Here is a 22,266-nt window from a genome sequence, read left to right as displayed (position 1 = left end):
TGACTGGGCTGAGCGGGAACTGTGCTTCCGCAGAGGTAGGGGGGCCAGCAGGCCAGAGGTGGATGAACACAGTGCCCTTGTTTGGGTGTAGGGCCTGATCAGAGCCTGAAGGTACGGAGGTGCCGTTCCCCTCACAGCTCCGTAGGCAAGCACCATGGTCTTGTAGCAGATGCGAACTTCAACTGGAAGCCAGTGGAGTGTGCAGAGGAGCGGGGTGACGTGAGAGAACTTGGGATGGTTGAACACCAGACGGGCTGCGGCGTTCTGGATGAGTTGTAGGGGTTTAATGGCACAGGCAGGGAGCCCCACCATAAGGGAGTTGCAGTAATCCAGACGGGAGATGACAAGTGCCTGGATTAGGACCTGTGCCGCTTCCTGTGTAAGGCAGGGTTGTGCTCTGCGAATGTTGTATAGCATGAACCTACAAGATCGGGTCACCGATTAGAAATGCCTGCTCGCAGAAGTGTTTTAGGGAGCGTTTGACAGTGATGAGGGGTGGTCGTTTGATCGCAGACCCATTACGGATGCAGGCAATGAGGCAGTGATCGCTGCGATCTTGATTGAAAACAGCAGAGGTGTATTTGGAGGGCAAGTTATTTAAGATGATATCTATGAGGGTTCCCGTGTTTACGGATTTGGGGTTGCACCTGGTAGGGTCATTGATAGTTTGTGTGATATTGAGGGCATCAAGCTTAGATTGCAGGATAGGCCGGGGTGTTAAACATGTCCCAGTTTAGATCACCTAGTAGCACAAACTCAGAAGATAGATGGGGGGCAATCAATTCACATATGGTGGCGAGGGCACAGCTGGGGGCAGAGGGTGGTCTATAGCAAGCGGCAACAGTGAGAGACTTGTTTCTGGAAAGGTGAATTTTTAGAAGTACAAGCTCGAATTGTTTGGGTACAGACCTGGATAGTAAGACAGCCTGCAGAGTTCTATCTTTGCAGTAGATTGCAACACCGCCCCCTTTGGAAGTTCTATCTTGGCGGAAAATGTTATAGTTAGGGATGGAGATTTCAGGGTTTTTGGTGGTTTTCCTAAGCCAGGATTCAGACACGGCTAAGACATCTTCATATACCAGAGTTGTGAGAAAAGTTATAAGTTATATATAAACTCAGCAAAAAAAGAAAGGTCCCCTTTTCAGGACCCTGTCTTTCAAAGATAATTCATAAAAATACAAATAACTTCACAGATCTTCATTGTAAAGGGTATAAACAATGTTTCCCATGCTTGTTCAATGAACCATAAACAATTAATGAACATGCACCTGTGGAATGGTCGTTAAGATACTAACAGCTTACAGATGGTAGGCAATTAAGGTCACAGTTATGAAAACTTAGGACACTAAAGAGGCCTTTCTACTGACTCTAAAAAACACCAAAAGAAATATTCCCAGGGTCCCTGCTCATCTGCGTGAACGTGCCTTAGGCATGCTGCAAGGAGGCATGAGGACTGGGCAATAAATTGCAATATCCATACTGTGAGACGCCTCAGACAGCGCTACATGGAGACAGGACGGAAAGCTGATCATCCTCGCAGTGGCAGACCACATGTAACAACACCTGCACAGGATCGGTACATCTGAACATCACACCTGCAGGACAGGTACAGGATGGCAACAACAACTGCCCGAGTTACACCAGGAACGCACAATCCCTCCATCAGTGCTCAGACTGTCCGCAATAGGCTGAGAGAGGCTGGACTGAGGGCTTGTAGGCCTATTGTAAGGCAGGTCCTCACCAGACATCACCGGCAACAACGTCGCCTAAGGCCACAAACCCACCGTCGCTAGACCAGACAGGACTGGCAAAAAGTGCTCTTCACTGACGAGTTGCGGTTTTGTCTCACCAGGGGTGATCGTCGGACTCGCATTTATCGTCGAAGGAATGAGCGTTACACCGAGGCCTGTACTCTGGAGCGGGATCGATTTGGAGGTGGAGGGTCCGTCATGGTCTGGGGCAGTGTGTCACAGCATCATCGGACTTAGCTTGTTGTCATTGCAGGCAATCTCAACGCTGTGCGTTACAGGGAAGACATCCTCCTCCCTCATGTGGTACCCTTCCTGCAGGCTCATCCTGACATGACTCTCCAGCAAGACAATGCCACCAGACACCAGCTCATTCTGTGCATGATTTCCTGCAAGACAGGAATGTCAGTGTTCTGCCATAGCCAGCGAAGTGCCCGGATCTCAATCCCATTGAGCACGTCTGGGACTTGTTGGATCGGAGGGTGAGGGCTAGGGCCATTCCCCCCAGAAATGTCCGGGGACTTGCAGGTGCCTTGGTGGAAGAGTGGAGTAACATCTCACAGCAAGAACTGGCAAAGCTGGTGCAGTCCATGAGGAAGAGATGCACTGCAGTACTTAATGCAGCTGGTGGCCACACCAGACACTTATTGTTACTTTTGATTTTGACCCCCCTTTGTTCAGGGACACATTACTCCATTTCTGTTAGTCACATGTCTGTGGAACTTGTTCAGTTTTTGTCTCAGTTGTTGAATCTTTTTATGTTCATACAAATAATTATACATGTTAAGTTTGCTGAAAATAAACGCAGTTGACAGTGAGAGGACGTTTAATATTTTGCTGAGTTCATGTATATACACACACACACACACACATTTTTAAAATACATTTTCCTTTATTATTTCCTGCAAACCCAACCACCTATCCCTTAATTGGAGTAAACTAATGAACAACATCACTTAGGCTTCCACTTCCAGCGTATACATACTATATACACTACCTTTCAAAAGTTTGGGGTCACTTAGAAATGTCCTTGTTTTTTAAAGAAAAGCTCATTTTCTGGTCCATTAAAATAACATAAAATTGATCGGGAATACAGTGTAGACTTTGTTAATGTTGTAAATTACTAATGTGTTAGCTAATCCAAGTTTATGATTTTAAAAGGCTAATTGATCATTAGAAAACCCTTTTTCAATTGTTAGCACAGCTGAAAACTGTTGTTCTGATTAAAGAAGCAATAAAACTGGCCTTCAGACTTGTTGAGTATCTGGAGCTTCAGCATTTGTAGATTCGATTACAGGCTCAAAATGGCCAGAAACAAAGACCTTTCTTCTGAAACTCATCAGTCTATTCTTATTCTGAGAAATTAAGGCTATTCCATGCAGGAAATTGCCAAGAAACTGAAGATCTCGTACAGCGCTGTGTACTACTCCCTTCACAGAACAGAGCAAACTGGCTCTAACCAGAATAGAAAAAGGAGTTGGAGGCCCCGGTGCAGAACTGAGCAAGAGGAAAAGTCCTCAACTGGCAGCTTCATTAAATAGTACCAGCAAAACACCAGTTTCAACGTCAACAGTGAAGAGGTGACTCCTGGGATGCTAGCCTTCTAGGCAGAGTTGCAAAGAAAAAGCCAAATCTCAGACTGGCCAATAAAAATAAAATATTAAGATAAGATAAAGAACAGTCATTTTTGACTGGGAACACGACAGGTGTACAAAAGTTAAAGAAAACACCCAAAATGGAATGAAAATCATCAAAATGTATTTAGTGTTTTCAGATGTGGACAAAATCATGGAACCTTATGACAATCAGATGAAATTAACTACATCTTTCAGAGAGAAAACTCCGGTGCAATTCGACCGGAACACAGCAGGTGGGTTAAGAACAAATTCTTATTTACAATGACGGCCTACCCCGGCCAAACCCGGACAACGCTGGGCCTTTTTAAAACATGTCCACCCCCACCCTGAGTTTAGGGCTTAGACCAGGCCTGTGTAATTATTTTCCATGGAAGGCCACATTAGAATATATTTTTCCCATTGTGGGCCAGAATCATATTACAGGATTATACATGTGTATGACTGTGTTGACAGATTTATCTACTGTAAATCACATCCAGATATGCACCTTATTTTACTTGTTTAACAAGCACAAAAATAAACCACATCCATGTTCTCCTTTTGGTAGGTATTTTCATTTTTAAACATGCAATGAACTACACGGAGGGAAAAGTACTGTACACCCTGCATTCAGCACCACGGACAGAACTAACGGGTATGCACAAAAACATAAGAAAGAGAGAGAGCTCAACATTACATTTGAACTACTCAATCAGTGTGAGGTGTGAACTCTCTAATGGGCATTGACTAGAGCAGTGAAGTCAGGTATAGTTGCTGATGTCCCTATGCGCAGGATTGTTGAGAGGGGAGAGTCAGTAAGAGGATCTGTGCCTTGACTTGTTATGTCATCACTGAAAATGTCTGTTCACATGCATAGATTGACCCAAACAGTACAAACATCTTCTCAGCATGACTTCTAATCTTTGGAAAGTTTTGTTCATCGAGAGATGCATAGAACCTCGTTAGTGGCATTGTTTTGAATAGTTCTCCAATCACTGCATCAGACTGAAGATCGATAAGCTTAAGTTGCTGGTCAGTGGGAGCGTTATCCACATTGAAGGTGAAAGGAGAAGAAACCAACAGCATGTCATTTTCCAACACTTTGAAATCCTCAAAACGACGAGAAAACTCACTGTTCAAAGCACGCAGCTGCGATGTATACTTCTCCCGCTGGTCATTTCATAGGAAACAGACTAGTAGTGTCTGAAGGTGGGTGAGATTGTTGGCTTCTACTTGGCGGGTCACGAGGAGTCATTTTCCCTTGAAGGCTTTGACAAGGCTGTACATCTGATGTGCAAAAAGGCCCTTCCCTTTGTTTGGTTCTGAGAATATGAAAATATATTTATTCATGTCACTGATGGAGTGCTGAGGTTCAGAGGGTCTACACCAGAAGTTAATGGTTATAGGAGGAAGGTATATAGTGTGTGCAATTAAGCTTGGAATGTGTTGAGTGCAGGGAAGCGATTACATGTGGCAGGCATTGATAAGGGAATAGAGCCATGGATTAGTGATGGAGGGGGTTGAGGTCAGGTCAAGTCACCTTAAGGGAGAAATAAGTTTATGACCCGTATCACTAGTGTCCTGCATAGCAGTAAAGATCGATGTTTGTACAGATGGGTAGGAGGAGACAGCCTATGAGAAACGGTTAAATATCAGTGCTTCTGTTAAAATGTTTTTGTCTAATGCAGCTGTATTGAACCTCTGGGAAGAATAAACTTGGTTAAGCTTTCATAGTGTCCGTAGAGTTTCTTACTCTGAGAATTAGAGTACCGTGTAATTTGGAATTTAGTTCATTCATGAGGGCCATGATGTCCACGATGAAGGCAAGCCCTGATACTTCAATAAAGAAATATATCCATGTCCACTCTTGCTGGAACACCCTACATTCATTGTCTACTTTCATTTCTTTGAAATCTTTGAAAAACAGATTTTTGCACAATTTCTAGCTAGCTACTATTTGTAACTGTGACGTGTGTGTCAGCCTGAAAGTCACTGTCTGTCCTTGTGCAGTTGTTATTTACATGTGCCTTCAAAATAAATGTCCCACAAGCGGATGGAGTTAAATCATTACACAAAGGCCAGTATTAATTGGGCCTCGAATTTGAATAACAAATATGTTTTTCAAAACTTTACTATCACAAATTCTTTATGTGATCTGAGCATGATTCCGCGGGCCGTATTGAATCAGGTCACGGGCCGCACACGGCCGCCAGGCCGGTCTTCCATGGCTTAACTCACACAAGAAAAGGTTCACAAGTCCTTCCAAAAAAGCTGTCTGGGTTTAACATCTTCTACTGTACAGAAAGTGAATAGCTTAATCAATTGAAGGTGACAGAATTGTATTACTTCCCAATCAAAGTCAGCCTCTGAACGTCAAAGAAACGAAACAATGATATCCCCATATGCATCGGAGTTACGTCTTTCCCGAGTATTTTACAGCTTGTTTTTTGCATAAAGCATTGCGGACCAAAGCGCTGTTATAGATCACTTTATATATTCAGATTTTTTTTTCTCTTCAAAATCTTATGCTAAGAAGGGGTATGCCCATTTTCATTAATAAAAGGTAGGCCTATTGCATACCCTCTCATTCCCCCTCAATTTGAATTTTGGTTTTAATTTAACAAACAGCCCTTCACTGACATGGAGGTAGGCTATTTAAAGTGTGCATGGTGGGTGGAGGAAATGACCAACAAATCTATGGATATAGCAGCCTATAGCCAAATTGCATCTGTCAAACAGGTAGGTGTACTTCTTATTTCTTAAATAGGAAAAAATAGGCTTCATTACAAAGCCCTGTTTGTTGTTAGTAAAATCTAAATAAAATGAAGAGTTATGCCTACTCAAATTTGCCTACTTTCAGGACCATGAGCTGTTCATTTCTGACTGATTGTACCGCGGCTGCTGTTTCAAGTTTCAGCACCACAATGTAAATTACTCATATCTGGATTATTGTGAGACAAATAACTGTGATAAATAAATCATGGGCAAGAAACATTATTGTTTTTAATAAAACAAATTATAGTAGTAGCAAGCTTTCAAAGTTGACCTCCGGTTCTCCTCATCTTCGCACTCTCCTACTCAAACTGAATTGAACATAGGTTACACGCAAGACCAAATAAATAAAACAATTCTGAAGAAACCTCTGACCCTCCTCCTAATCAGCAAGAGCAGAGCAGGCCGGGGATCAGGGTTGGAATATACATTACAGTGTGTAATGCAGCCTAGTTTTATTTACACCATCCCAGCAGCTATCTTACAAATATAACTTTGCTCTGTGCTTCTCTGGGAATGCACTTCGTAGCCTATAGATATATAGCCGAATAAGCAACTAATTACAAAACACTGAGAAATATTGGAATTTCATCAGTTACGAATTATGTGACCCTCCCATGGACTATATTTAAAAAATACTAAACTCTCCTTCACCTTCTCTAAAATTGAAAAAGCATGACCCTCCCCCATTTTCCTATGGCTAACCATTCTGTAAATTATGTCCATCCCTTAAGGAACCGGAATGATATAGCAATGCTAATGATAGACCTTACTGTCTTCTGGTTGTTAGAAAGACTTTCTCAAATTCCTTCTCAATAAATGTTAACTAGCTACAAAGTAGCCTATGCTTACCTGACAGAATGATATCATGATTATTTGCATCAATCCAGTGGCCATTTGTTTTGTAACTCCATCTTATGTGTGCTACAGAAACACTGCTAACCAAACAACAGTGCTAGGTGCCTACACAGTTCAATAAAAGGGTAAATAAACTCAAAAACCTACATGTATTGGTCTCCTGATGTAGTTTAAGCATTGTTGAGGACTTAAAATATTACATTTTGTTGTTTTTCTTTAAAAAAAGTGACTTTGAGAGCGAAACCCCCCCAAAAATAATGACTCAGTTGACAGCTTCATTCATCTATTTCAATAGTAGGTTGACTATTAGCCTACTTGCAAAGTATAGCTTGGGTTGGGCTGACTGTGAAAGACCAATATTGGATTTATCATTTTAGGTCATTCAGAGTGTATGTCACAGCTTGTCATAGCATTTTTCACACAAGGTGCCTTTCCTTCGCCGGGCAGACTCTTTGGGACTTTTTGGGCTAAATTAGGGTATACCCACTTTTCCAGGAACACTACACCACTGAACTTTACCCAGTACCGGGATAGTTTATCCAAAAACCTGGTTGCCTCTGCCAGCAGGCTGAAACTGGGCTGCAAGTGGATCTTCCAGCAAGACAATAACCCCAAGCACCCATTAAAATCCATAAAGAAATGGTTAATTGACTACAAAATCAACATTACTTTTGTGAATGTCTGTACATTGCATCCAAAACTGAACTGGTCACATTCAGGACATAACTTTGTAAGGACTGTGTTTGCACAAAATGTTTCTGTGGAAAAACAGTTTGGCCAGCTCAAACGCTGACTGTTGCGTCAATCGAAACTGGCCGTTTCAAATAAGCATTCTAATCACATCTGTTTGAGCGTACGTTGCAGGGACAACTGTAGAATGATCACACCCATTTGTTGGTACGTGTCAAAGGGATAATGGCTTTGATAGGAGAAAACTGACAATAGATCAACAACATTGTAGTTATTCCACAATTCTAGCCTAATTGACAGAGTGAAAAGAATGAAGCCTGTAAAGAATACAAATTTTCCAAAACATGTATCCTGTTTGCAACAAGGCACTAAAGAAATACTGGAAAGAATGTAGCAAAGCAATTAACTTTTTGTCCTGATTGCACTGAAGTAATACTGGAAAGAATGTAGCAAAGTAATTAACTTTTTGTCCTGATTGCACTAAAGTAATACTGGAAAGAATGTAGCAAAGTAATTAACTTTTTGTCCTGATTGCACTAAAGTAATACTGGAAAGAATGTAGCAAAGTAATTAAATTAGATTACTGAGTTCCACTCTCCATATTTTCAAGCATAGTGGTGGTTGCATCTTGTTATGGGAATATTTGTAGTTGTTAAGGACTGGGGAGTAAAAATTTTAAATTTCAAAAATAAAACAGAATGGAGCTAAGTCAAAATCTCAGAGGAAAACCTGGTTCAGTCTGTTTTCAACCGACACTGGGAGATGAATTCACTTTTCAGCATGACAATAACCTAAAACACAAGGCCAAATCTACACTGGATTTGCTTACCAAGAAGACAGTGCATGTTCCTGAGTGGCCGAGTTACAGTTTTGACTTGAACATCTACTTGAATGTCTATGGCAAGACCTGAAAATTGATAGAGCTTGAAGACTTTTCAAAATAATAATGGTTAAATGTTGTACAATCCAGGTGTGGAAAGCTCTAAGAGACTTTCCCAGAAAGAGTCTCATATGTAATCGCTGCCAAAGGTGCTTCTACAAAGTATTGACTCAGGGGTGTGAATACTTATGAAAATAAGATATTTCTGTATTTAATTTTCAATACATTTGAAAAAAATATTAAAAACATGTTTTCACTTTGTCATTATGGGATGTTGTGTGTAGATGGGTGAGATATTGTATTTATGTAATCTATTTTGAATTCAGGCTGTAACACAACAAAATGTGAAATAAGTCAAGGGGTATGAATATTTTTTGAAAGCACTGTGCACTCACACACACTTAGTTTGCTCACACACACATAATACACACAAACATTCAAACTGACTCACACCCACAGTCCCATACAATCATCCTATATGCTGCTGCTACTCTGTTTATCATATATCCTGATGACTAGTCACCTTACCCCTATACATATCTACCCCTGCCAGTCCAGTATCCCTTCACATTGTAAATATGGCATTGACACTGACCCTTGAACTATATATATGCTTCACAGAGTTCAAGTAACAGACACATCTCCACATCAACTGTTCAGAGGAGACTGTGTGAATCAGGCCTTCATGGTCGAATTGCTGCCAATAAACCACTACTAAAGGACACCAATAAGAAGAAGAGACTTGCTTGGTTCAAGAAACACAAGCAATGGACATTAGACCGGTGGAAATCTGTCCTTTGGTCTGGAGTCCAAATTTGAGATTTTTGGTTCCAATCGCTGTGTCTTTGTGAGATGCAGTGTGGGTGAACAGATGATCTCCTCATGTGTATTTCCCACCGTAAAGCATGGAAGAGGAGGTGTTATGGCGTGGGGGTGCTTTCTGTCTGTGATTTATTTTGAATTCACGACACACTTAACCAGCATGGATACCACAGCATTCTGCAGCAATACGCCATCCAATCTGGTTTGGGCTTAGTGGGACTATCCTTTGTTTTTCAACAGGACAATGACCCAACACACCTCCAGGCTGTGTATGGGCTATTTTACCAAGAAGGAGAGTGATGGAGTGCTGCATCAGATGACCTGGCCTCCACAATCCCCCGACCTCAACCAAATTGAGATGGTTTGGGATGATTTGGACCGCAGAGTGAAGGAAAAGCAGCCAACAAGTGCTCAGCATATGTGGGAACTCTTTCAAGACTGTTGGAAAAGCATGGTTGTGAGAATGCCAAGAGTGTGCAAAGCTGTCATCAAGGCAAAGGGTGGCTACTTTGAAGAATGTCAAATATAAAAAATATTTTGATTTGTTTAACACTTTGGGTTACTATATGATTGCATATGTGTTATTTCATAGTTTCAATGTCGTCACTATTATCCTACAACATGGAAAATAGTAAAAATAAAGAAAAACACTTGAATGAGTGGGTGTTCTAAAACTTTTGACCGGTAGTGTACATTTTTCTAAACTATCCAATCTGTTACTTGGACTTATTGCACCCGTTGTTCCAGTTTACATGTTTAAGGTAGTTTCATGTCTTTGTCTTCCCAATCCTGGCAGTCATCCTCAATGCAGGTGACGGGTGAATAGAAATTCCAGATGTTGGGTATCCCCATTCTGGCTGGATTATAATAGGAATTACCCACCACTTTGCAAGACAGCGTAAGGTGACTTGCAGGCCTGATGTGTTTCAGGCCACTGTATTAGAGCAAAACTATAACCATCCCAAAGAACCATACCATCAGGTTTTCTGGGCATAACAAAGGGTGTCCCACAGAGATCGATTCTTGGTCTGCTTCTTTTTAGTATTTACATTAACAATATTTGTTTTTCTGTAAAAAAAAAATAAGCATTTTATTGCCCTGCAGAAAGCCTTTGTTTAACTGAAATTGGTACTTAATTCAGGTAAAACCAAGTACATGTTATTTTCCAAATCTGGTAAAAATATATCATAGCGGAACCCTTTTTTGTTGCTATATATATATACTGCTCAAAAAAATAAAGGGAACACTTAAACAACACATCCTAGATCTGAATGAAATACATAATCCTATTAAATACTTTTTTCTTTACATAGTTGAATGTGCTGACATCAAAATCCCACAAAAATAATCAATGGAAATCCAATTTATCAACCCATGAAGGTCTGGATTTGGAGTCACACTCAAAATGAAAGTGGAAAACCACACTACAGGCTGATCCAACTTTGATGTAATGTCCTTAAAACAAGTCAAAATGAGGCTCAGTAGTGTGTGTGGCCTCCACGTGCCTGTATGACCTCCCTACAACGCCTGGGCATGCTCCTGATGAGGTGGCGGATGGTCTCCTGAGGGATCTCCTCCCAGACCTGGACTAAAGCATCCGCCAACTCCTGGACAGTCTGTGGTGCAACGTGCCGTTGGTGAATGGAGCGAGACATGATGTCCCAGATGTGCTCAATTGGATTCAGGTCTGGGGAACGGGCGGGCCAGTCCATAGCATCAATGCCTTCCTCTTGCAGGAACTGCTGACACACTCCAGCCACATGAGGTCTAGCATTGTCTTGCATTAGGAGGAACCCAGGGCCAACTGCACCAGCATATGGTCTCACAAGGGGTCTGAGGATCTCATCTCGGTACCTAATGGCAGTCAGGCTACCTCTGGCGAGCACATGGAGGGCTGTGCGGCCCCCCAAAGAAATGCCACCCCACACCATGACTGACTCACCGCCAAACAGGTCATGCTGGAGGATGTTGCAGGCAACAGAACATTCTCCACGGCGTCTCCAAACTCTGTCACGTCTGTCACTTGCTCAGTGTGAACCTGCTTTCATCTGTGAAGAGCACAGGGCACCAGTGGCGAATTTGCCAATCTTGGTGTTCTCTGGCAAATGCCAAACGTCCTGCACGGTGTAGGGCTGTAGGCACAACCCCCATCTGTGGACGTCGGACCCTCATACCACCCTCATGGAGTCTGTTTCTGACCGTTTGAGCAGACACATGCACATTTGTGGCCTGTTGGAGGTCATTTTGCAGGGCTCTGGCAGTGCTTCTCCTGCTCCTCCTTGCACAAAGGCGGAGGTAGCGGTCCTGCTGCTGGGTTGTTGCCCTCCTACGGCCTCCTCCACGTCTCCTGATGTACTGGCCTGTCTCCTGGTAGCGCCTCCATGCTCTGGACACTACGCTGACAGACACAGCAAACCTTCTTGCCACAGCTCGCATTGATGTGCCATCCTGGATGAGCTGCACTACCTGAGCCACTTGTGTGGGTTGTAGACTCCGTCTCATGCTACCACGAGAGTGAAAGCACCGCCAGCATTCAAAAGTGACCAAAACATCAGCCAAGAAGCATAGGAACTGAGAAGTGGTCTGTGGTCCCCACCTGCAGAACCACTCCTTTATTGGGGGTGTCTTGCTAATTGCCTATAATTTCCACCTGTTGTCTATTCCATTTGCACAACAGCATGTGAAATGTATTGTCAATCAGTGTTGCTTCCTAAGTGGACAGTTTGATTTCACAGAAGTGTTATTGACTTGGAGTTACATTGTGTTGTTTAAGTGTTCCCTTTATTTTTTTGAGCAGTGTATAACCTTGTTTATGGTCCTTTATAGAACCTTAGGAAACTGTTAAGAGTTTGGGAAACCCTGATTTATAGCACCATACAGCAGTGGTGTGTATTCATGGACGCCAAGGGAAGCCAGGCTTAGACCAAAAATGTATCAAAATAAGAAGATAATAAAAAATGTGTTTCTTTCGTCTCTCTGTGTTTCTTAGTATTCCTTCAATTCGCAAGAGGCTGAATGTATCTCACCGGAGAAAGCATCCAAGTGTCCTTGTATCTATAGGCAATCTATATGATGCTGTCTGGTCAAAAAGAGCATGACATTGTTGCCGTCCATAGCATTGAATGCAAGGGAAGCCATAGAGCATTTGGCCTCCCTTGATAAAAAAAAGTACAAAATAATAGCCACTCAGCATTGAGCTAAACTGAGTGAGCTCAACTGTGAATGGTCCTGGCGCACCAAAACAAAGTGTCAAGGGAATCCAGTTTGGATTTGGCTTCACTCCAATCACATCACATCGAGAGCAACATGTTATTGACAGGAACAACTTGAATTGTTGCATCTCGTTGTGTTGTTGTCCTCAGGTGGCTAGCTCGCTAGCTAAAATTGCCTAGGACAACAAATAAAAGTCTGTACTGTATGACAGTCATAGGCGTTTCGTCTACATGAAAGAGAGCAGGATGGCAGTTGGGTAAGTCAACATGTTTTTTCTACATGCACTAATGCATGCATGCATGCATGCACGCACACACACACACATACACACACACAGGGAAATATGAACCATGGAAAGCCACATCATATTTAGCCTTAGTTATTGATTGAACTAAATCGTTTTTTGGTATCTTTTAGTTGTCACTGTTTTAGACTATTCATAGGTGATTTGATGATGTTGAAATGTTGAAGTTGAAAAGGTGTTGGAATAGTAGAGGCAGCTCCTGTTTTCTTTGCGACTTGCGGCAACTCTCCATTGTCCTAAATCAATAAGCCTAGTTAAGTAGTCCAAAAATGTCAGAAACATGAACTTGCTGTAGGTCATGTAATTGTTTGTTACATTGTGGACTTCACCAGACAGAGGTTGATCTCAGGTTTTGTGATGAAACAAAGGTGTGGTTGAAATAATATTCTCCCACTGTGTCTTGTTATTGTCTTGACCTTAGAACTACATGTCATGGTCGCAAGGCATAGAACTGAATTCCAAGATGGCATAGCAGTTCAGACGTCCTTTACCCTCCTCTTGTCGTGTCCCGTGTATATATATATTTACATATTTTTTTCTTTGCATATCTTTTTACATTTTTTCTTCTAAAAACTCAACCTCAAAGCACTCTCCTGCAACCCACCTCACCAATTTTAAACAAGAAAGTATTATTTACCTCAAATCTGAAATCCACAACAGAAGCTAGCCAGAGGTTAGCCATTTTCACTGGCTAACGTTGGAGTTCAGCTAGCCACGGTTAGCGGTCATCGGATATCCATTAGCTCGAAAAGCTATCGCCAGTCTTTGTACAGCGCGACTCAGACCAGAGCATACCGGTCCTATTCTCTCTCCTTTCCCCGGATTTCTACCGCATGCTCTGGACATTTACACCTGGATCTTGCAGCTAACTAGCTGCTACCTGAGTGACTATTGGCAACGTCGGTCCCGGAATTAACACACATTATTCCGGAGCTAGCCAGCTGAGGAGTTCCGTCAGCCACTCCTGGGCTATTCCTGAGGTAGCCAGCTGAAGTGTCTCCTGGGCTACAATCACCTATCCGGACCTGTTTTACTGCCGATGCGGAGCCCCATCGGGCCTTCACGACTTGACCACCAACGTTATCTGCCCGAGGGAGTTATCCAACTGGCCCCTCCGTCGCGACGTAACCTGATTGCCCATTCTGCGGCCCGCTAATCGTTAGCTGTCTTATCGGCTGCGATCTGAATAGGTCTATCGGACACTTTTCTTGGGCCACTATAACTAACTATTTTGCCAACTTGGACTGGTCCCCCCTTCCACACGGAACCCCACTAATCCACAGACGGAAACGCACGAGGTGGCTAAAAACAGACCTCCCTCCATCTTCCACCAGCTTGCTACCTATGACCCGGCTAGCTGTCTGAATCTCACTGGACCCTTTGATCACTCGGCTAAGCATGCCTCTCCTTAATTTCAATATGCCTTGTCCATTGCTGTTCTGGTTAGTGTTTATTGGCTTATTTCACTGTAGAGCCTCTAGCCCTGCTCATTATACCTTATCCAACCTCTCAGTTCCTCCACCCACACATGCTATGACATCTTCTGGTTTCAATAATGTTTCTAGAGACAATATCTGTCTCATCATCACTAAATGCCTAGGTTTACCTCCTCTGTATTTACATCCCACCATACCTTTGTCTGTACATTATACCTTAAAGCTATTTTATCGCCCCCCGAAACATGCTCCTTTTTCTCTCTATTCTGGACGTCACAGACGACCAATTCTTATAGCTTTTAGTTGTACCCTCATACTCATTCTTCTCTGCTCCTCTGGGGATGTAGAGGTGAATCCAGGCCCTGCAGTGCCTGGCTCCACTCCTACTCCCCAGGCGCTCTCTTTTGATGACTTCTGTAACCGTAATAGCCTTGGTTTCATGCATGTTAACATTAGAACAATCCTCCCTAAGTTTGCTTTATTCACTGCTTTAGCACACTCTGCCAACCCGGATGTCCTAGCTGTGTCTGAATCTTGGCTTAGGAAGTCCACCAAAAACTCTGAAATCTTCATCCCTAACTACAACGTTTTCAGACAAGATAGAACGACCAAAGGGGGCGGTGTTGCAATCTACTGCAGATATAGCCTGCAGAGTTCTGTCCTGCTATCCAGGTCTGTACCCAAACAATTTGAACTTCTACTTTTAAAAATCCACCTCTCTAAAAACAAGTCTCTCACCGTTGCCGCCTGCTATAGACCACCCTCTGCCCCCAGCTGTGCTCTGGACACCATATGTGAACTGATTGCCCCCCATCTATCTTCAGAGCTCGTGCTACTAGGTGACCTAAACTGGGACATGCTTAACACCCCAGCCATCCTACAATCCAAGCTTGATGCCCTCAATCTCACACAAATTATTAATGAACCCACCAGGTACAACCCCAAAGCCGCAAACACTGGCACCCTCATAGATATCATCCTAACCAACGTGCCCTCTAAATACACCTCTGCTGTTTTCAACCAAGATCTCAGCGATCACTGCCTCATTGCCTGCACCCGTAATGGGTCAGCGGTCAAACGACCTCCACTCATCACTGTCAAACGCTCCCTGAAACATTTCAACGAGCAAGCCTTTCTAATAGACCTGGCCCTGGTATCCTGGAAGGATATTGACCTCATCCCATCAGTAGAGGATGCCTGGTTATTTAAAAATAAATGCCTTCCTCACCATCTTAAATAAGCATGCCCCTTTCAAGAAATTTAGAACCAGGAACAGATATAGCCCTTGGTTCTCCCCAGACCTGACTGCCCTTAACCAACACAAAAATATCCTGTGGCGTTCTGCATTGGCATCGAACTGACCCCGCGATATGCAACTTTTCAGGGAAGCTAGAAACCAATACACACAGGCAGTTAGAAACGCCAAGGCTAGCTTTTTCAAACAGAAATTTGCTTCCTGCATCTCAAACTCTAAAAAGTTATGGGACATTGTAAAGTCCATGGAGAATAAGAACACCTCCTCCCAGCTGCCCACTGCACTGAGGATAGGAAACTCGGTCACCACCGATAAGCCAACTATAATTGAGAATTTCAATAAGCATTTTTCTACGACTGGCCATGCTTTCCACCTAACTACCCATACTGCATTCAACAGCACTGCACCCCCCACAGCTACTCGCCCAAGCCTCTCCCATTTCTCCTTCTCCCAAATCCATTCAGCTGATGTTCTGAAAGAGCTGCAAAATCTGGACCACTACAAATCAGCTGGGCTTGACAATCTGGACCCTTTCTTTCTAAAATTATCTGCCGAAATTATTGCAACCCCTATTACTAGCCTGTTCAACCTCTCTTTCGTGTCGTCTGAGATTCCCATAGATTGGAAAGCAGCTGCTGTCATCCCCCTCTTCAAAGGAGGTGACACTCTTGACCCAAATTGCTACAGACCTATATCCATCCTACCCTGCCTTTCTAAGGTCTTCGAAAGCCAAGTCAACAAACAGATTACCGACCATTTCGAATCCCACCGCACCCTCTCCGCTATGCAATCTGGTTTCAGAGCTGGTCATGGGTACCCTCAGCCACGCTCAAGGCCCTAAACGACATCGTAACCGCCATCGATAAGAAACAATACTGTGCTGCCATATTCATTGACCTGGCCAAAGCTTTTGACTCTGTTAATCACCACATCCTCATCGGCAGACTTAGTAGCCTTGGTTTCTCAAACGATTGCGTCGCCTGGTTCACCAACTACTTCTCTGATAGAGTTCAGTGTGTCAAATCGGAGGTCCTGCTGTCCGGACCTCTGGCAGTCTCTATGGGGGTACCACCAGGTTCAATTCTTGGGCCAACTATTTTCTCTGTATACATCAATGATGTCGCTCTTGCTGCTGGTGAATCTCTGATCCACCTCTACGCAGACGACACCATTCTGTATACTTCTGGCCCTTCTTTGGACACTGTGTTAACAACCCTCCAGACGAGCTTCAATGCCATACAACTCTCCTTCCGTGGTGTCCAACTGCTCCTAAATACAAGTAAAACTAAATGCATGCTCTTCAACCGATCGCTGCCTGCACCTGCCCGCCTGTCCAGCATCACTTCTCTGGATGGTTCTGACTTAGAATTTGTGGACAACTACAAATACCTAGGTGTCTGGTTAGACTGTAAACTCTCCTTCCAGACTCACATCAATCATCTCCAATACAAAGTTAAATTTAGAATTGGCTTCCTATTTCGCAACAAAGCATCCTTCACTCATGCTGCCAAACTTACCCTCGTAAAACTGACCATCCTACCAATCCTCGACTTCGGCGATGTCATTTACAAAATAGCCTCCAATACCATACTCAACAAGCTGGATGCAGTCTATCACAGTGCCATCCGTTTTGTCACCAAATCCCCATATACTACCCACCACTGCGACCTGTACGCTCTCGTTGGCTGGCCTTCACTTCATAATCGTCGCCAAATACATTGGCTCCAGGTCATCTATAAGACCCTGCTAGGTAAAGTCCCCCCTTATCTCAGCTCACTGGTCACCATAGCAGCACCCAGCTGTAGCACGCGCTCCAGCAGGTATATCTCTCTGGTCACCCCTAAAGCCAACTCCTCCTTTGGTCGTCTCTCCTTCCAGTTCTCTGCTGCCAATGACTGGAACGAACTACAAAAATCTCTGAAACTGGAAACACTTATCTCCCTCACTAGCTTTAAGCACCAGCTATCAGAGCAGCTCCCAGATCACTGCACCTGTACATAGCCCATCTATAATTTAGCCCAAACTACTACCTCTTCCCCTACTTTATTTATTTATTTTATTTATTTTTGCTCCTTTGCACCATATTATTTATATTTTAACTTTTAACTTTATTTACTCTGCCACCATGGCCTTTTTTGCCTTTACCTCCCTTATCTCGTATCATTTGCTCACATTGTATATAGTCTTATTTTTTTCTACTGTATCATTGATTGTATGTTGTTTTACTCCATGTGTAACTCTGTGTTTTTGTATGTTGTCGAACTGCTTTGCTTTATCTTGGCCAGGTCGCAATTGTAAATGAGAACTTGTTCTCAACTTGCCTACCTGGTTAAATAAAGGTGAAAATAAAAAAATAAAAAAATAAAAAAAACTAACGGGTTATAGAGCAAACAACGCAATTATCACAACACATAGGTTATAATATGGCTTTTTTTCTGGCTTGGCTTCCCAAGTTATTTTACCCACGCATTGCTACTGCCATACAGGTTCCACATAGAACCAAAAAAGGATCCGCTATGGTTACAAGCCAAATAAGTCTTATTTGGCTCGCATTTGTATTTAGTGTGTACTGTACGTGCATCAACGCGTGAGAGACCTGACCCATGCACGTGAAGGCGCTATAGTGTGGTGACTCCGTGGAGAAATGTGTGATTTTAGGATTCTTCTCCCCGTGCATAAAACAAAAACACAGAGCATTTGACTCAGGGAGACATGAACTGCGGAAAGCGACTGGAAGTAAACTTAGTTTTTCCTGCAGCTGCAGTTTACAGTAAAGCACTGACACGAATAGGATATCACTTGCATAATCCAATGTGAATGCTCATGCAATCAATGTGCTTTAAAACGTAACTTTCAAGAGATTAACGGAACGGTCTACTTTAGGCTGCTCTACGATGACGCATTGTCAATGGATGAAATATAGTCCAAATTATTATCACGTTATAATTGTTTATTACTGGCATCCCCAATACTGCAATGATTACACTGCATAGTAGTTTTATTTGAAAGGAAATACCTGGCGTATAGATTCACACACGACACAGCAATACATTACAAAGGATGTAGAGTACGGACATTCAAATAACTAACACATGAACTACCGTTTTCACATTTTTCCCTTACATAAACCAAATATTACAATGCTCATATCAAACATGAAATAATGTCTTACCATGTTGGCTCCAAAAGCACACAAATCCTATTCAGGCTGTCATAGACGGCGACTGACACTAGAACGCATTCTCACACAAGCACACTAGCCCTCGCCTGCCCCTGTCTCTCGCCTACACTTGAAATGGGGAGATTTAGTGGTAACTACTGTAGGAGTTAGTAACTCGTATCTTTCTGTTGCCGAGCGTGATGATCGAACATTGAGACACTGCTGCGCAATGCACATGCATATACCAAACTCACTTGTTAAAATTCAGAGGCTCTCTCTTTCTCTCTGTTTCAGCCAGAGCAAAACGTATTACGCGGGGCAGTAAAGGTGAAGCCGGGTAAATCTGTATTTCCCCCTGTCAACGTCGTTTGAGAGCAGCACTGACCAACTCCTACTACACAGAGTGGTAGGGAGGGACAGTAAAGATATACAGGTAGGGCTGCTGGAAAACGTGTGGAGAGCTGGCATTTGCCCCGGCACACTGTAAAGTCCAATGTGCTGTTATTACTCAAAACCTTTGAGGAAACCTGTTAAACTTAATATATGAGTACAGTTACTTAAAGTGATTTTGTAGTCATTACTCAAACCGAAAGAGTCACTGTGACCCTGCAGGGGTCCAGATTTGAGTTGCATCAGCATTAACATTTTGATTAACTACCCCACTTAGCCAGCTTCCAATATTATTTACCAGTGCCTTTTCGAGTGACTTGAAGCATTTCCACGCAACTGTATTTGTTAGTGACAGTGACCAATGTTGAATTCGTTCATTTTCAGTCCTGTGGCCTTCGTCAAGTGAGTTCCTAGGCGAATGTTATCATTACAATTAAACTCTTTTGACAATACATTACATACGCTATATATACAAAAGTATGTTGACACCCCTTCAAATTAGTGGATTTGGCTATAAAATCAACACACAGCCATGCAATCTCCATAGACAAACATTGCAAGTGGAATGACCTTACTGATGAGCTCAGTGACTTTCAACGTGGCACCATCATAGGATGCCACCTTTCCAACATGTCAGTTCATAACATTTCTGCCCTGCTAGAGCTGCAAGTGTAAGTGCTGTTAATGTGAATTGGAAATGTCTAGGAGCAACGTCTCAGCCCCGAAGTGGAAGGCCACACAAGTTCACAGAACGGGAACGGTGAGTGCTGAAGCGCGTAAATATCGTCTGTCCTCGGTTGCAACTCTCACTATCGAGTTCCAAACTGCTTCTGGAAGCAAAGTCAGCAAAATAACTGTTCCAAACTGCCTCTGGAAGCAACGTCAGCACAAGAATTGTTCGTCAGGAGCTAACTTTGGAGCAGTGGAAACGCGTTCTCTGTAGTGATGAATCACGCTTCACCATTTGGCAGTCCGACAGGACGAATTTGGGTTTGGCGGATGCCAGGAGAATGCTACATGCCCGAATGCATAGTGCCAACTGTAAAGTTTGGTGGAGGAGGAATAATGGTCTGGGGCTGTTTTCATGGTTTGGGCTAGGCCTCTTAGTTCCAGTGAAGGAAGATCTTAACGCTACACCCTATAATGACACTCTAGACTATTCTGTGCTTCCAACTTTGTGACAACAGTTTGGAAACGGCCCTTTCCTGTTTCAGCATGACCATGCCCCCATGCACAAAGCGAGGTCTATACTGAAATGGTTTGTCGAGATAGATGTGGAAGAACTTGACTGGGCTGCACAGAGCCCTGACCTCAACCCCATCGAACATATTTGGGATGAATTGGAAATCCAACTGCGAGCCAAACATCAGTATCCAACCTCACTAATGCTCTTGTGGCTGAATGGAAGTCCCGGCAACAATGTTAGAACAAGAGTGAAAGCTTTCCCAGAAGAGTGAAGGCTGTTTTGGCAGCAAAGGGGAGATCAACTCTAAATTAATACCATTATTTTGGAATGAGATGTTCGATGAGCAGATACTTGTGGCAATGTTTTATATCTCATAAGACCTTATTTTGAGTCTTAGCTTTACCTGAATACAGTGGCCTGAAATTCATGGTTTACAGGCCACATCAGGCCTGCAAGTAGGGTTAAAGATTCTCAGATTTTCAAAAATTCCTGGTTGAAAAATGTCCAGGAATCTTCCAACTGGGATTTCTGGTCAACCTGGGAAATATACCAGAATTGTGCAACCCTACCTACAAGTCACATTGTACTGGCTTTCAAAGTGAGGTGCTATTCCTATTGAATTATTAGCCAGAGTTAGGATATCCAACAGTTTACATTTTTGTTCACCCACAACCTGCATTCATAATAATACCAGGGTTAGTAACAGAGGAAACTACCTAAGCAATTTAAATGGGAACAACCATTTCAGTACCGGGTGCAAAAATGTTGTGTCGCATAAGATTAATCAATCAATCCTTGCAAAAACACAGTGGTTACAAAAATGTTGTGTGGCATAAGATTAATCAATCAATCACTGCAAAAACACAGATATTAAAAACAATGTAAAAAAGATCTACCTATTGTAGATAGTGTTTGGAAAAAAGTTAATTTGTTACCATAACTTAAATTGTTTTTGTTGAAGTGACTTCTCATTTAGTTTTTAATTCATGCCACATAAACATTTTAAGTAAAAGTGACTTTTTGTTGACTTTGAGTTCAATTTACTAAAAATATTTGAGTTAAAAATGCCTTGGGATTTTTAGCAAACGTGATAACACATCTTCTCCCGGCAGACACAAGTAAAAACGCTTTACATAAATGTAGGAGCATACACATAAACATTATCGGACATGCTGTATTGCATTGAAACAAGTTGTATTGTTTGTTTAATTTTTGTTGTTGTATTGTTTGTATACCGTTGTATTTAAGATTTGTGTGACTGTCCTTGTCTCTCAGTGTATCACTGTTTTGTTTTTTTGTGGACCCCAGAAAGAGTAGCTGCTACTTCTGCAAAAGCTATTGGGGTTCCTGATAAACAAATAAACATGGAAACATGATGATATTTCAGTCTGATCAACTGTAGGCAACTAACAGCAGCAGCTGCATACAGTCCACTACGCCCTGTCCCTCTGGCCAGGGTAAATTAAGTGGTAACATTGTGTATCTATAGCCCATTTGTTTGTGTTAGGAGAAAATGTGAATGGGATCTGTTGTCTTGTGAGTTTCATAACCACGTCTTAATTACAATTCAATAATGATAAGACAGGAGATGGGAATCAGTTCAATAATTTTATCTAGAAACTGATCATCTCAATGCACATATTACCTGTGATGCTCTGTGTATACAACTACGGAGGTGCAATTGGTACAACCCTAATACACAACACCTCCCCTCCTACATGAACTGTCAGGAGAGTCTGTTTTACAAGTCCAAGCATGTAGTTGCCCGCCTTAATGTTGTAAGGCAACAACAACAATGTCTTTGGACTTTGGAGTTGGCTCAAGTGTAGGCATGTGAGTAGCCTGTGCCACAGTCTCGTCACACTCCAGTGTGGGTGCGACTGAGTCAGTGTCCTGAGACAGTGACTGTGAGCCCCTAGGTGATGACTGCTGGGTC

At 42.7% G+C, this 22,266-nt stretch overlaps 1 protein-coding gene across 4 annotated transcripts in view; it reads right to left on the bottom strand.

Annotated features, from left to right (window-relative positions):
* The window catches only part of LOC115153216 (protocadherin-15-like), a 324,073-nt gene extending 305,096 nt beyond the window's left edge, over positions 1-18,977 (bottom strand). For all 4 annotated transcript variants that reach the window (XM_029698418.1, XM_029698421.1, XM_029698420.1 and 1 more), the window contains exon 1: positions 18,767-18,977. The gene's annotated coding sequence lies outside the window, so the exon portion shown is untranslated. The remainder of the gene's footprint in view (positions 1-18,766) is intronic.
* Positions 18,978-22,266: the final 3,289 nt, after the last annotated feature.

Source organism: Salmo trutta, chromosome 18, assembly GCF_901001165.1.
Source record: "Salmo trutta chromosome 18, fSalTru1.1, whole genome shotgun sequence".
NCBI lineage: Eukaryota > Metazoa > Chordata > Actinopteri > Salmoniformes > Salmonidae > Salmo > Salmo trutta.
Note: the sequence above shows the minus strand (reverse complement) of the source record. Positions and strands in the feature narration are given on the sequence as shown.